The sequence below is a fragment of the Phyllobates terribilis genome, unplaced genomic scaffold, assembly GCF_046119375.1.
Source record: "Phyllobates terribilis strain yellow unplaced genomic scaffold, ASM4611937v1 Scaffold_11__3_contigs__length_659146591, whole genome shotgun sequence".
NCBI classification, from domain to species: Eukaryota; Metazoa; Chordata; class Amphibia; order Anura; family Dendrobatidae; genus Phyllobates; species Phyllobates terribilis.
In genome coordinates, this window is record NW_027362771.1 from 20,866,917 (window position 1) to 20,882,155 (window position 15,239).

Here is a 15,239-nt window from a genome sequence, read left to right on the forward strand (position 1 = left end):
AGTGAAATTTAGTACTCCGGGACTAAACATATTTTTTAGAAAAACATAACAAGGTATAAACAATAATAATACAATAAGAAAAACACATAAAGATGGTTACGGCGTGTCCGCAACCGGGTGCAGTTTTGAAGAAAAGCAAGGTGTCCATTTCACCAAAACAGGGAGACGTAACCAAGTAGGGGTCTGTCCTGCCCCGAGTCCTTAACAGTCTTTAGTCCATTCCTAGGTTACGCTCCAACCAATTGTACAAGGATTCCCGGTAAATCCACCAAGGACTCCTAAAAATAACTAGAAACACATAATTATTTACAAGTAACAGACAGGTGACCACAAATAAAACAATTTAAACACTTCAAATCCTCCAACGTGCGGGTAACTGGCCTCTAGTGGCCCTAGTGGACCTACGGAGCTGACTGTCTGGCCCTGAACTACAGGGTGTAGGAGCTGTCAAGGGTAAACTGGGCAGCTGTCTACGGGCTCTTTGGCTCACTAGGGGTACGGCAGGCTCACTATGAGCAAAGGGTTGATCCTCCTGTTCTGCTTGTGTGGAGTCTGCTGCCTCCTGGACCGGCTGCTCTTCCAGCTCTACCTGTTGCTCCGTAGGCACTTGGGATGCTGGTTGGAGGAACGTGAGGACGGGTACCACAACTGCACCATTGACTTGAGTCCAGGACCGAGGGAAGTCTCCGAGCACAGTACTAACCATATCGTCCCTTTCCTCTACGGGTCGAGGGTCTTCTTGCTCTCCTTCTGGGTTCCGTAGCTGTTCGGGACACTTCTTCAGGTGATCCCGGGATACAATGGCTGTGGTTTCCCCTCCGTCTTTACTGATGGTACAGACCTTTGGGTTGTCGTGGCTTGAGGGCAGTACGGTGTACGGGTCCTTCTCCCACTGGTCGTCCAACTTGTGGAGCCGTCTCTTCCTCTTCAAGACCTGCTCTCCGGGTACCAGGGGAACAGCCGGAGCATACTGGTTGTAAGTTTTCTCTTGTCTTTCCCTAGCGAGACAGAGACTTCGCTCCACGCTCTCCTGTACTGCTGCTGCCTCTCTGTGTCCCAGTCTGCTTCCGGTGAAGTGTCCTCGGGTGTCAGGACTCCCATCTCCAGGTCAACAGGTAGCTTACCAGGCCTTGCCCTCATTAGGTAAGCCGGGGTACAGTTGGTGGAACCTACAGGGATGTAGTTGTACAGGTCCACCAGGTCGGGCAGCTTCTCAGGCCACAGACTGCGTTCTTCCAAGGGCAACGTTTTCAGAAGATCCATTACCACCTGGTTCATTTTCTCACAGAGTCCATTAGTTTGCGGATGATAGGGTGTCGTCCTTATCTTACGGCAGCCATACAGATTGCAGAATTCCTGGAAGACCTCCGCTTCAAAGGCAGGTCCCTGGTCCGTCAGCACTTGGTCCGGGTACCCGTGTGGACGGCAGAAGTGCTGCTGGAAGGCTCTAGCTGCTGTTTGAGCTGTTAAGTCCTTAACGGGGACGACAACCAAGAACCGGGAGTAATGATCCACAATGGTTAACGCGTAGACGTAGCCACTTCTGCTTGGGGTCAGTTTTACATGATCCAAGGCTACCAGTTCCAACGGCTGCTTGGTGACGATGGACTGAAGGGGGGTCTTCTGGCTGGCACGGTCCTTCCTTCTTAGGTTGCACGGGCCACAGTCTCTGCACCACCTCTCGATGGTTCCCCTCATGCCTACCCAGTGGAACCGCCCGCGCAGCAGGAACTCCAGCTTCTTCCATCCGAAGTGTCCAGCCCCGTCGTGGTATGCCTCCATCACCATGGCTGCGTCTCTTCATGGCACCACTACTTGCCAGATTAGTTCATGCGTCCGGGAGTTAACCATTCTGCGGCACAACTTCCCCTTGTAAAGGAACAGTCGACTCTTCTCAGCCCACAGTTGTTTGGCTTCCTCCGGAGCATCTGGTTCAAGGCGAGCCTCTGGCCGAGTCAGCATCTCCTTCACCAGTCGGACGGCAGGGTCACTGTCTTGCGTTTCCTCCCAGTTGTAGTGAGGCAAGGGGTTAACCGTAGCGGCTTGCTTACTCCTTACCCGATGGGAATACTGGATAGTCCCATGACGGTGGAATGCGGGGAGTTCGACTTCTTCCAGTCCCTCTGGATCTTCTCCTACGTCCGGTAGGTTTGGCATCCTGGACAGGGCGTCCGCGTTGGTATTGGAGCGTCCTGCCCGGTATTTGATTGTGAACTCGTAGTTGGACAGACGGGCCATCCATCTCTGCTCTAGGGCACCGAGTCTTGCCGTGTCCAGGTGTGTCAACGGGTTGTTATCCGTGTACACGGTGAACCGGGAAGAAGCGAGGTAGTGCTTAAAGCGTTCGGTGACTGCCCACACCACTGCCAGGAACTCTAGCTTAAATGAGCTGTAATTCTCAGGGTTTCTTTCGGTGGGTCGCAGTTTTCGACTGGCGTAAGCGATTACTCGTTCTTTCCCCTGCTGGATCTGGGACAGTACGGCTCCTAGCCCGATGTTACTTGCGTCGGTGTAGAGGATAAAGGGCTGGCTGTAATCAGGGTACGCCAGGATTTCATCCCCCGTGAGGGCCATCTTCAGCTGGCGGAAGGATTCTTCTTCTAACTTCTCCCATTTGAAGGGCGGCTTCTGGTTCCTGGCCTTCCGGGACTGGCCTATCAGGAGGTCCTGCATAGGAGCTGCCTTTTTGGTGAAACCGGGGATGAATCTGCGGTAATAGCCTACCAACCCGAGGAACTGCCGCACTTCCTTTACACTGGAGGGACTTGGCCATTCCTTAATTGCGGTGATCTTATCAGGGTCGGGAGCCACTCCGTCAGCGCTCACCACGTGTCCCAGGTACTGCACCTTTGGTTTTAGGAGGTGACACTTGGAGGGTTTTACCTTTAGGCCGTAGTTTGCCAGAGCTTCGAACACTTCCGCCAGGTGTTTCAGGTGGTCCTCATAAGTCTTGGAATATACAATGACATCGTCCAGGTACAACAGGACCGTCTCGAAGTTTCTGTGGCCCAGACAGCACTCCATTAATCGTTGAAAGGTTCCTGGTGCGTTACAGAGTCCGAACGGCATGCAGGTAAACTCGCTAAGTCCCATCGGGGTGGTGAATGCGGTCTTCTCCCGGTCCGCCTCTGCTACAGGAACCTGCCAGTACCCGCTAGTGAGATCCAAGGTAGAGAAGAAGTTAGCAGATCTTAAAGCAGCCAAAGACTCCTCTATCCTTGGTAAGGGGTACGCATCCTTGTGTGTGATACGGTTGATTTTCCGGTAATCTACACACATCCTCATGGTGTTGTCTTTCTTTTTGACTAAGTCTAGTGGAGCTGCCCAGGGGCTACAGCTATCCCTGATCACCCCAGCCTCCTTCATGTCCCTAAGCATCCCCTTGGCGTGTTGGTAGTGTGCAGGGGGTACGGGTCGATACCTCTCTTTTATGGGAAGATGGTCTCCCGTGGGGATGTGGTGTTCTACCCCCTTGACTCACCCGAAGTCTAACGGGTGTTTACTAAACACTCTCTCGTACTCTTGAACCACCCGATAGACTCCCTGTCTCTGGTGTGAGGGAGTGGAGTCAGTACCCAAATGTAGTTGCTGACACCAGTCCTCCATTGTTTCCTTAGAGCCGTTACCTTCCTCCGGGGAAGATGGAGGCAAGAGTTCTACGGACTGTATGGAATTTTGATTGATGGTATACAATTTGGCTAGCGTGGCATACCGGGGCAGGTACAATTCCCTCTTCCCGATATTTATTATGCGAACGGGCACCCTCCCATGGCATACATTGACCACCCCCCGTGCTGTCAAAATGGTGGGCCTACTGTCTGAGTAAACTGGTTCTACCATTGCCTGGTAATCTCTACCTCTCAGACCAATAGCTGCCCGGCACCAAATCATCATTTCACTTTTTGGGGGCATGGCAATAGGAAAAGGGTCACACATTCTTACGCTACCAATCTCACCACCGGAGAGTTCTATCTGTTGCCGTCGCATCAGTGCCCGGATCTCTTTCTGGAGCACTCGCTGCTGGCCGGAGCTGGCGTTCTTGACAACCTGCTGTAAAAGGAAAATCACCTCTGCAAGACAATTTTCAATTACATTAGTTCCTAGAGTTATCTTTGGGTGACTCTCGTGCTTGTCAATGTCTACAATGATCAGTCCCTGTGCCGCCAGTTCAACTCTACCGATTTTAATGGTCACCTCTTTAAATCCAATCTGTGGCACGGGCTGACCATTGCTGGCGATGATACTCAAATCGTCGTCAGGGTAGCGGGTGATATCCGAGTCATTCCAGTACTGCTTGAAGAGCACGTACGGGATAGTGGTAACCTGTGACCCGGTGTCCAGTAGGACACTCATAGGGATGCCATCCAGTACCACAGGCAAGACTGGACGTCCTCCCACATATTTGTCTCGCCAGTTTGATGGGCCTGATGATCTTTTTCCTGGGGTTTGGCCCTCTACCCCAGGTTGTGCCAGTTTAAAGGACAGTACCTTGCCATATGTCCGGGTTGATTGCAGCGTCGGCAGATGGGTTGTCCGTCCTCGTTGTATCGATCGCTGGGTCTTCCTCTGGCCGGTGGGGTCCTCCTTGGTCGACGCCACGGGATGTCCTCCGGTCCGGATGCCAGCTGGATCTTCCCTGGAGTGGAAACCTGTAAAGACTGCACAGTTCGGGTTAGCGCGGCAACGCTTTTAGCTAGCTCTTGGACCTGATGGTGCAGGTCTGGAGCCGGGTCATTGTTCAAAGCCTGCGCATCAGCTCCCACAGGCCCTGCCGACAAGGGCGCCGCCTCCTGGTGGTAAGTGGTAGTGGGGCGTCTGTGGGTCACAACTCCACCTGGTGCCGGTTCTCGGAGCACCCGGATGGCTCTGTCCTTGAACTGTGCAAATCCCAGATGAGGGTCCTGTAAGGCCATTGCCCGCAACTGGGTTTGGTGGGCATTGCAATATAAACCCTCTATAAATTGTTCAGTCAACAGCCTGTCCTCGTCTCCCACGCCGTCAGGGTCGGTCTGCTTAATGGCTCTCAGGGCCTCTTGTAGGTTAAGGGCATAGTCCCTTATACTCTCGTGTGCTCGCTGCTTGCACCCGTAGAATCTAAGCTTGATCTCGGCTGAGGTGTGGGTATCAAAGGTGTCCCTCAGCCGGGTTAGTATCCCTGCAACAGTCCTCCCCCCAGGTGGCCAGGACTTTACCTCCCTTTGGGCTGCCCCGGTTAATTGGGCCACCAGGATGCTCACTTTTTGCTCTTCTGTGAGGGGATACACCTGGAAGAGGCTATCCAGCTTTTCTCTAAAGTCATGCAGGGTATGTGACTCCCCTGAGTACTGGGGTAGCCAGGCCGCTCCCGGGATATAGGGCATGGTGAAAGGCATGACTGCAGCAGCGGTGGCGCTGGCGGGGGTTGAGGCAGTGAAGCTCTCCTCCGTATCCGACATCTTCCTCCCCCCTAGTGGACCGTGGCCTACCTTGCGATGATCCTCTTCCGTAGGCCGCGGCTCCGCAGTGGATCGTCAGGGTTGAGGACCTTACGTCGCGCTCCTGTGACGTCGGCGTCTGCTGGGCTCCTTCCAGGACCTTACGCAACGTCCGGACGTGAGGCGGGGCTTCAGTTCTCGCACGCTTTCGGAGTCCACGCCCCTCTTCTTCCCACGCGGCGTCTTCAAGATGGCGTCCAACGGCGGGAAAACTCCACGGATGGCGGGAAGAAGGCAGAAGATGGCGCCGGATGGCGGGAAAACTTCGCGGATGGCGGGAAGAAGGTAGAAGATGGCGCCGGATGGCGGGAAACCTCCACGGATGGCGGGAATCTTCACCACTGGTAAGTTTGAACAGTCTTTTTCAGGCACGCAGTACCCGGTGGTTGCGGGCACGAGATCCTGCCGACTACGCCAAAAGTTGACGCACCCCTGGGCCTGTGTCGCACAGCATTGCGCCTGCAGGAGCTTACCCGGAGCCGGATCTGTTGAGGGTTGTAGTCTCGTGGCGGTGACCCGGTCCGTGCCCAGGGAGTCAGACTAAGTGGCGTTGTATTAGCGGTAGATGTTGGACGACTACGCCACCCGTTGAATGCAGCGAAGGAGCTGCCGCTGCAGGGCAGACCGCTGAGGCCGGTGGTAGGATTGTGCAGCGTGATAGTATCACCCCCAACGGGAGGGGTATGGCCTCAGGGCAGCCGACGTGGATGATGGGGGTAGCAGGAATCACTCAGAGACGATGCGGTGTAGTTCAGGGTCTTTACTGGTGATAAAGATAGACCCTCCCGGAGTACTGGCTAGCGATCGGGGCCTGGTCAGTCCTTGAGAAGATGGGATCTCCCCTGGCCAGGTGGAGTTGTAGGCCTCCCAAACTGACTGTACTCTTCTGGCTACCTTGCTAGAGGCGGGTATAAGTAGCCCACGTCCCTGAGTGTACCGTGTGGTGCTCACCCGTATGGCCGGTGACTCGGGGCCTTCTAGTGGCGTCCGCTCCACGACGGCGGTGCTGGTCCCACGCGTGTGACCGTGCCTTCGGGTTTCTTGGCCAGAGGACCTGAAATCCCCTGCCGGGCGGTTTCTGCTGCTGGGTAAAGATTAGTCCCCACAGCCTCGGACTCCGGGTCCGGTGATAGCTTCTCAGTCAGGGCGAGCTTGCTGCAGAATATACGGTTCTTCTTCTTGAACCATGGCAGGAAGTGCTGTTTGAGAAACTCCACATACATTATGTAGTTCACCTTTACCTCTTCAGGGATCCTAAAGGGGCCGACAATCTCTCTCCCCATGATTCCAGCCCAAAACATTACTCCACCTCCTCCTTATTGGCACCGTAGCCGTGTTTGCATGGGGTGTCCATCAACCAGCCATCCTCCACTCCATCCATCTGGACCATCGAGCGTTGCACGGCACTCATCGGTGAACAAAACAGTTTTGAAGTCAGTCTTCATGTATTGTTTGGCCCACTGGAGCCGTTTATGCTTATGTGCAGTGAATAGAGGAGGTCGACAGGATGGCTTACGCACAGCTGCAAACCTCTAAAGGACTCTGCATCTTGTTGTGCGGGGGACGTTGGAGGCACCAGCAGCTTCAAAAACTTGTCTGCTGCTATGACAAGGCTTTTTTGCCACTGTTCTTGTAACCTGACGTAATTGCCTGTAGGAAAGAGTCCTCAATTTTCCCTTATCAGCACGCACACGTGTGTACTGTGAATCAGCTACATACTACTTGATTGTGCGATGATCAGGATGATGTGTCTTGGCAATGTTGATTGTAGTCATGCCTTGACCTAAACACTCCACAATTTGTTGCTTCTCAGCAGCCGACACATCCTTTTTCTTTCCCATTTTGGCAGAAAATGTAGGCTGCTTAATAATGTGGGACAGCCTTCTTAAGTAGTCTTGCCTTTCATTGCACACACCTACCAAACTAATTAGCACAGGTGTCTGCAATTGCTTACAGTGATATAAAGAGCCCTGACACACATCACCATCAATGAGTTTAACTGATAAACAAACAAATTCTTCCCTTATCACTCCTAAACACTTTTTGCATAATAATTTGGAACACAGTGTACATGTGCTTTTCCACAAAACACCAGTGGTTCACGTAGTGAATCTTACAGTTCTAACTTGCCAGCCGTGGTCTTTATGGAGCTGTTCAATAAAGGGCCCAAAATTAAGATAACATAGACGAGAGAGGTCTCTATGAATAGGAATTCCTAAGTATTTGATACCCTGTGAGGGCCAGGCAAAGGGAAAGTTGGACTGGATGGAATCCTGTATGGATTTGGGGAGGGAGACATCGAGGGCCTCAGACTTCGCTGCATTGATTTTAAAATTTGACCATGTAACAAAGTGATCTATTTCAGCCATAACAGCAGGGATGGATATATGTGATTGAGTGATATATACTAGAACATCATCAGCAAATAGAGAGCACTTGTACTCGGTGCCTCCCACCTCAATCCACCTAATATTGGGGTTATGGCGAATTGATGAGAGCAGATGCTCCGTCACTAGGATGTATAAGAGAGGGGACAGAGGACATCCCTGGCTTGTCCCATTGGTGATTATGAAAGGTGAAGAAAATGTTCCATTTATCTTCAGCCTAGGTGATGTATTGCGATACAGGGCCGTGATTTTGGCTATAAAAGGGTCCCCTAGACCCCTACCCCAAGCTTTTTAAGAGAATAATATATGGCGTGCCAGGAGACTCTATGGAATGCTTTTTCAGCATCCAACGAGAGTATCTAACTACAAATTTTTAACTGCATCTAGCCCAGGAAATACTTTGTGCCTAGTAGCAGTGTCTGCTAGTCAGCGGATTATCCCAGCTGTTAAGCAAGCTACACCACCTGTAGTTTGGACACTTTTTCAAAGGAAATGGTTTGGGCCTCCGGGACACTCAGTGAAAAGCATCGGGGAGGCACCCCAAGGCATAGTGGCTGGGACTGGGGGAAGGACGCCTTGCGGTGGACCGCCGATCTTGATCCTTATAAAAGCTTTTTAACTGCATCAGCTTTAGTGGACGCTACTGGAGCTGGAATTACGCGGCTGCTGGCATGAGACTTGCCCTCCAATAGATCCTTGTAAAAGGATTTAAAGTGTACTCATTCAAATTATAGAGACAATTTAAATTAAAAAGATTAGACTTGCCTCCACCGCAGGGGGGCTCGCTCGACCCACCAGCGGGCAGGCACCAGTATTGGGAGAGGGGGGCTGGCCGTCAGGGTCCACCGCGGCTCTGGCACAAACACGGCGGTCGCACGGGCAGGAACGGACTGGCTGTGTCGGCTTCGAACTTTTTTGGTTTTAGAAGGGCATGACATGCCTATTTCTGTGTCTCCCCCTCCTTTTACTCCTCCACCTCTTTTCTTTTTGCATGACTATATGTACTTGTCACTTTTCCATGTGTTAGTTGTGTCTTCTGAGTAGTTTGTCAGCTTTTGGACACCTTTGAAGGTGTTTTCTATGTATTTCTATGTGTTTTTGTTTGCCTGCCATTGGTTTTAACGGTGTTCGAAGGTGTTCGACGAACAGTTCAGCGAACATACGGGTGTTCGACGGACCGAACGGAACTCGAACACTACGTGGGTGGCTCAACACTATTCTTGACATCAGATTGATCCCTTGATGGTCCAGTGGCTTACTGGGTTAATGCGCCTGACTTGTTAACAGCTGTTCATGAGTTTGACGCCAAGGAGAGTATTTTTTATTTACCTAATAATAAGTTACCTATAGAGCCAATGGAAATTTGTATGGATTTTGGGCTTGAGATAGTGCAATTGTGAGATATAGAATGTGCATTAAGTGTTCATAAAGAACAAGATGTCATCATACGCTATATAGATTGGCATTAAATATAACATAGTAAAACCACTGGATTTCTTTTTGAACTTACCTATTAACGATTCACAGTTCACTGCCCATCTTGACATCACCATGCACCTGTGATGTTCCAGTGGTTTACTGGGTTAATGCGCCTGACTATTGAACAATTTTTCATGAATTCTACTCCCCCGAGAGCTTTTTTCATTTGCTTAATAATAGGCTTCCAATAGAGCCAATGGAAATTTTCATTGATTTTGGGCATGAGATAGTGCAATTGTGAGATATAGAATCTGTATTAAGTGTTCATAAACAACAAGATGTCATCATACACTGTATAGATTGGCCTTAAGAATAACATAGTAAATCTAATGGATTTCTTTTTTAACTTACCTATTTGCGATTCAATGTGCACTGCCCTTTTTGACATGACAAGGCACCTGTGATGTTAAAGTGGCTTACTGGGTTAATGCTCCTGACTTGTGAACATGAGTTCGACGCCGCAGAGAGTTTTTTTCATTTACTTTCTAATAAGCTTGCTATAGAGCCAATGGAAATTTGCATTGATTTTGGGCATGAGATAGTGCTATTGTGAGATATAGAATATGTATTAAGTGTTCATAAACAACAAGATGTCATCATACACTGTATAGATTGGCACTAAGAATAACATAGTAAATCCAATGGATTTCATTTTTAACTTACCTATTTGCGATTCAATGTTCACTGCCCTTTTTGACATCACAATGCACCTGTGAAGTTCAAGGTGCTTACTGGGTTATTGCGCCTGACTTGTGAACATGAGTTCGACTCCACGGAGAGTTTTTTTCATTTATTTACTAATAAGCTTCCTATAAAGCCAATGGAAATTTGTATGGATTTTGGGCTTGAGATAGTGCTATTGTGAGATATAGAATATAGATTAAGTCTTCATAAAGAACAAAATGTCATCATTCGCTGTATAGATTGGCATTAAGAATAATATAGTGAAACCAATGGATTTCTTTTTTATCTTACCTATTAGCGATTCAATGTTCACTGCCCTTCTTGACAATACAATAAATCAGGGATGGTTCAGTGGCTTGCTGGGTTAATGTGCCTGACTTGTGATCAGGTGTTCATGAGTTTGACTCCAAGGAGAGTATTTTTTATTTACTTACTAATCAGCTAACTATAGAACCAATGAAAATTTGTATGGATTTTGGGCTTGAGTTAGTGCTATTGTGAGATATACAATGTATATTAAGTGTTCATAAAGAACATGATGTCATCATACGCTGTATAGATTGGCATTAAGAATAACATAGTAAAACCACTGGATTGCTTTTTAGACTTAGCTATTAACGATTCAATGTTCATTGCCCTAACTGACATTACATTGCACCTGTGATGTTCCAGTGATTTACTGGATTAATGCACCTGATTTGTGAACAGGTGTTTATGAATTCAACTCCATTGAGAGCTTTTTTTTCATTTACTTACTAATAAGCTTCCTGTAGAGAAAATGGAAATTTGCATTGATTTTGGGCTTGAGATACTGCAATTGTGAGATATAGAATCTGTATTAAGTGTTCATAAAGAACAAGATGTCAACATACGCTGTATAGATTGGCATTAAGAATAACATAGTGAATAAAAGGGATTTCTTTTTTAACTTACCTATTTGTGATTCAATGTTCACTGCCCTTCTTGACATCACTTTGCACTTGTGATGTTCCAGTGGCTTACTGGGTTAATGCGCTTGACTTGTGAACAGGAGTACATGAGGTTGACTCCATGGAGAGTTTTTTTCATTTACTTACTAATAAGCTTCCTTTAGAGCCAATGGAAATTTGCATTGATTTTGGGCATGAGATAGTGCTATTGTGAGATATAGAATATGTATTAAGTCTTCATAAAGAACAAAATGTCATCATTTGTTGTATAGATTGGCATTAAGAATAATCTAGTGAAATCAACGGATTTCTTTTTTAACTTACGTATTAGCGATTAATTGTACACTGCCATTCTTGACATTAGCATGAAACAGTGATGGTTCAGTGGCTTACTGGGTTAATGTACCTGACTTGTGAACAGGTGTTCTTCAGTTTGACTTCAAGAAAAGTATTTTTTATTTACTTACTAATAAGTTACCTATAGAGCCAATGGAAATTTGTATAGATTTTGGGCTTGAGATAGTGCTATTTTGAGATATAGAATGTGTATTAAGAGTTCATAAAGAAAAAGATGTCATCATATGCTGTATAGATTGGTATTAAGAATAACATAGTAAAACCAATGGATTTATTTTCGAGTTTACCTATTAACGATTCAATGTTCACTGTCCTAATTGACATCACATTGCACCTGTGGTGTTCCAGTGGTTTAATGGGATAATGCCCTTGACTTGTGATTAGAGATGAGCGGTGTTCGACTCGAACTGTTCAACAATCTCAAATTCGAGCTGTTTTGGGCGGTGTTCGAGCCGTCCAGCGAACACGAATGATTAGAAAAAAATTCAGCTGTTTGAGGTTATGTTCCATAACTGTTCATTCACCAAAATCATAACTGGATTTTTTCTCAGTAATGCTGAAAATTAATGTTAATTCACAGTTTGAGTGTACAGCGGGGCAGGGGATGGATCTCTGCAGGAATAATGAAGATCTCCATTTTTTTTCTCTTTCCCACATTTATAGTGGGGAGGTGCAGTCTGTCAGCCTATCAGCAGCGCACACACGGAGCGAAGTGCTTTTTTTCACACAAGCAAGGGCATGTGTCATTGGCAGTGTATGTCACATGTCCTTGCCCTATAAGACCCAGCCATTTTCCCCGTCGCCACCATTTTCTCACTGCTGCAGCTGCTTGTTAGACGGCACCGATGTTGATGTGTGCGCTATACTTTGTTAATTTCAAGCTAATTTTCGCACAAATCTACAGATAGCTTGGGAGTAGGGAAGAGTTTTGATTGCAGTCCTTTTAAGGACTAGGTTACATCATTTCATACGACTTTTATCAGGCAGGTCTGTGCTCTTAAATAGATAGGGTTGGAGTAAAGACTAGTTGGAATTGCAGTCCTTTTCTGGGCTAGGTTACATCAGTTCCTATCACTTTTTGCCCGGCAGGTCTGTGCCAGAGCTTTGCAAGTTTTTTTCACAGCATTTGGCTAAATCTAGCAAAGCAAATCCTTTTTGGCCTATTGCAGAGTGTGTTAGTCAGTGGAGCAGCCTATCTGTGTTGGAAGCTACACCACCTGTGTAAAGAATACAAATTTTTACTGCACCAAGTGAAATAAAACCTTTTGGGCATAGCATCTTTCTACTAGTCTATCTATAATAACCTCCATCAGGTTGCAAATTCAGTATAATTTTTTTCAGCATCTAGCTTTAAAAAAATATTTAGGCTTCTAGCAGTGTGTGGGACTTGTTCTATTAGTCCATCTATACTGACCTCCATCAGGTTGTAAAATCAATATAAGTTATTTCTGCATTTAGCTCGGAAAAAATATTTAGGCTTCTAGCAGTGTGTGGGATTTGTTCTATTAGTCTATCTATACTAACCTCAATCAGGTTGCAAATTCAATATAATTTTTTTCTGCATCTAGCTCTGAAAAAATATTTCAGCTTCTAGCAGTGTGTGGGACTTGTTCTATTAGTCCATCTATACTGACCTCCATCAGGTTGCAAATTCAATATAATTTTTTTCTGCATCGAGCTCTGAAAAAATATTTCAGCTTCTAGCAGTGTGTGGGACTTGTTCTATTAGTCCATCTATACTGACCTCCATCAGGTTGCAAATTCAATCTAATTTTTTTCTGCATCTAGCTCTGAAAAAATATTTCAGCTTCTAGCAGTGTGTGGGACTTGTTCTATTAGTCCATCTATACTGACCTCCATCAGGTTGCAAATTCAATATAATTTTTTTCTGCATATAGCTTTGAAAAAATACTTCAGCTTCTAGCAGTGTGTGGCAGTTGTTCTATTAATCAATCTATGGTGACGTCCATCAAGTTGCAAATTCAATATAATTTTTTTCTGCTTCTAGCTCTGAAAAAATATTTAGGCTTCTAGCAGTGTGTGGGACTTGTTCTATTAGTCCATCTATACTAACCTCCATCAGGTTGCCAATTCAATCTAATTTTTTTCTGCATCTAGCTCTGAAAAAATATTTTGGCTTCTAGCAGTGTGTGGGACTTGTTCTATTAGTCCATGTATACTGACCTACATCAGGTTGCAAATTCAATATAATTTCTTTCTGCATCTAGCTCTGAAAAAATATTTGGGCTTCTAGCAGTGTGTGGGACTTGTTCTATTAGTCCATCTATACTGACCTCCATCAGGTTGCAAATTCAATATAATTTCTTTCTGCATCTAGCTCTGAAAAAATATTTAGGCTTCTAGTAGTGTGTGGGACTTGTTCTATTAGTCCATCTACACTAACCTCCATCAGGTTGCAAATTCAATCTAATTTTTTTCTGCATGTAGCTCTGAAAAAATATTTCAGCTTGTAGCAGTGTGTGGGACTTGTTCTATTAGTTCATCTATACTGACCTCCATCAGGTTGCAAATTCAATCTAATTTTTTTCTGCGTCTAGCTCTGAAAAAATATTTCAGCTTGTAGCCGTGTGTGGGACTTGTTCTATTAGTTCATCTATACTGACCTCCATCAGCTTGCAAATTCAATATAATTACTTTCTGCATCTAGCTCTGAAAAAATATTTAGGCTTCTAGCAGTGTGTGGGACATGTTCTATTAGACCATCTATACTAACCTCCATCAGGTTGCAAATTCAATATAATTTTTTTCTGCATGTAGCTCTGAAAAAATATTTCAGCTTCTAGCAGTGTGTGGGACTTGTTCTATTAGTCCATCTATACTGACCTCTATCAGGTTGCAAATTCAATATAATTTTTTTCTGCATCTAGCTCTGAAAAAATATTTAGGCTTCTAGCAGTGATTGGGACTTGTTCTATTAGTCCATCTATACTAACCTCCATCAGGTTGCAAATTCAATCTACTTTTTTTCTTCATCTAGCTCTGAAAAAATATTTCAGCTTCTAGCAGTGTGTGGGACTGGTTCTATTAGTCCATCTATACTGACCTCCATCAGGTTGCAAATTCAGTATAATTTTTTTCTGCATCTAGCTCTGAAAAAATACTTCAGCTTCTAGCAGTGTGTGGGACTTGTTCTATTAATCAATCTATACTGACCTCCATCAAGTTGCAAATTCAATATAATTTTTTTCTGCATCTAGCTCTGAAAAAATATTTAGGCTTCTAGCAGTGTGTGCGACTTGTTCTATTAGTCCATCTATACTAACCTCCATCAGGTTGCAAATTCAATCTAATTTTTTTCTGCATCTAGCTCTGAAAAAATATTTCGGTTTCTAGCAGTGGGTGGAACCTGTTCTATTAGTCCATCTATACTGACCTCCATCAGGTTGCTAATTCAATATAATTTCTTTCTGCATCTAGCTCTGAAAAAATATTTAGGCTTCTAGCAGTGTGTGGGACTTGTTCTATTAGTCCATCTATACTAACCTCCATCAGGTTGCAAATTCAATCTAATTTTTTTCTGCGTCCAGCTCTGAAAAAATATTTCAGCTTGTAGCAGTGTGTGGGACTTGTTCTATTAGTTCATCTATACTGACCTCCATCAGCTTGCAAATTCAATATAATTTTTTTCTGCATCTAGCTCTGAAAAAATATTTCGGCTTCTAGCAGTGTGTGGGACTTGTTCTATTAGTCCATCTATACAGACCTCCACCAGGTTGCAAATTCAATATAATTTCTTTATGCATCTAGCTCTGAAAAAATATTTAGGCTTCTAGCAGTGTGTGGGACATGTTCTATTCGTCCATCTATACTAACCTCCATCAGGTTGCAAATTCAATATAATTTTTTTCTGCATGTAGCTCTGAAAAAATATTTCAGCTTCTAGCAGTGTGTGGGACTTGTTCTATTAG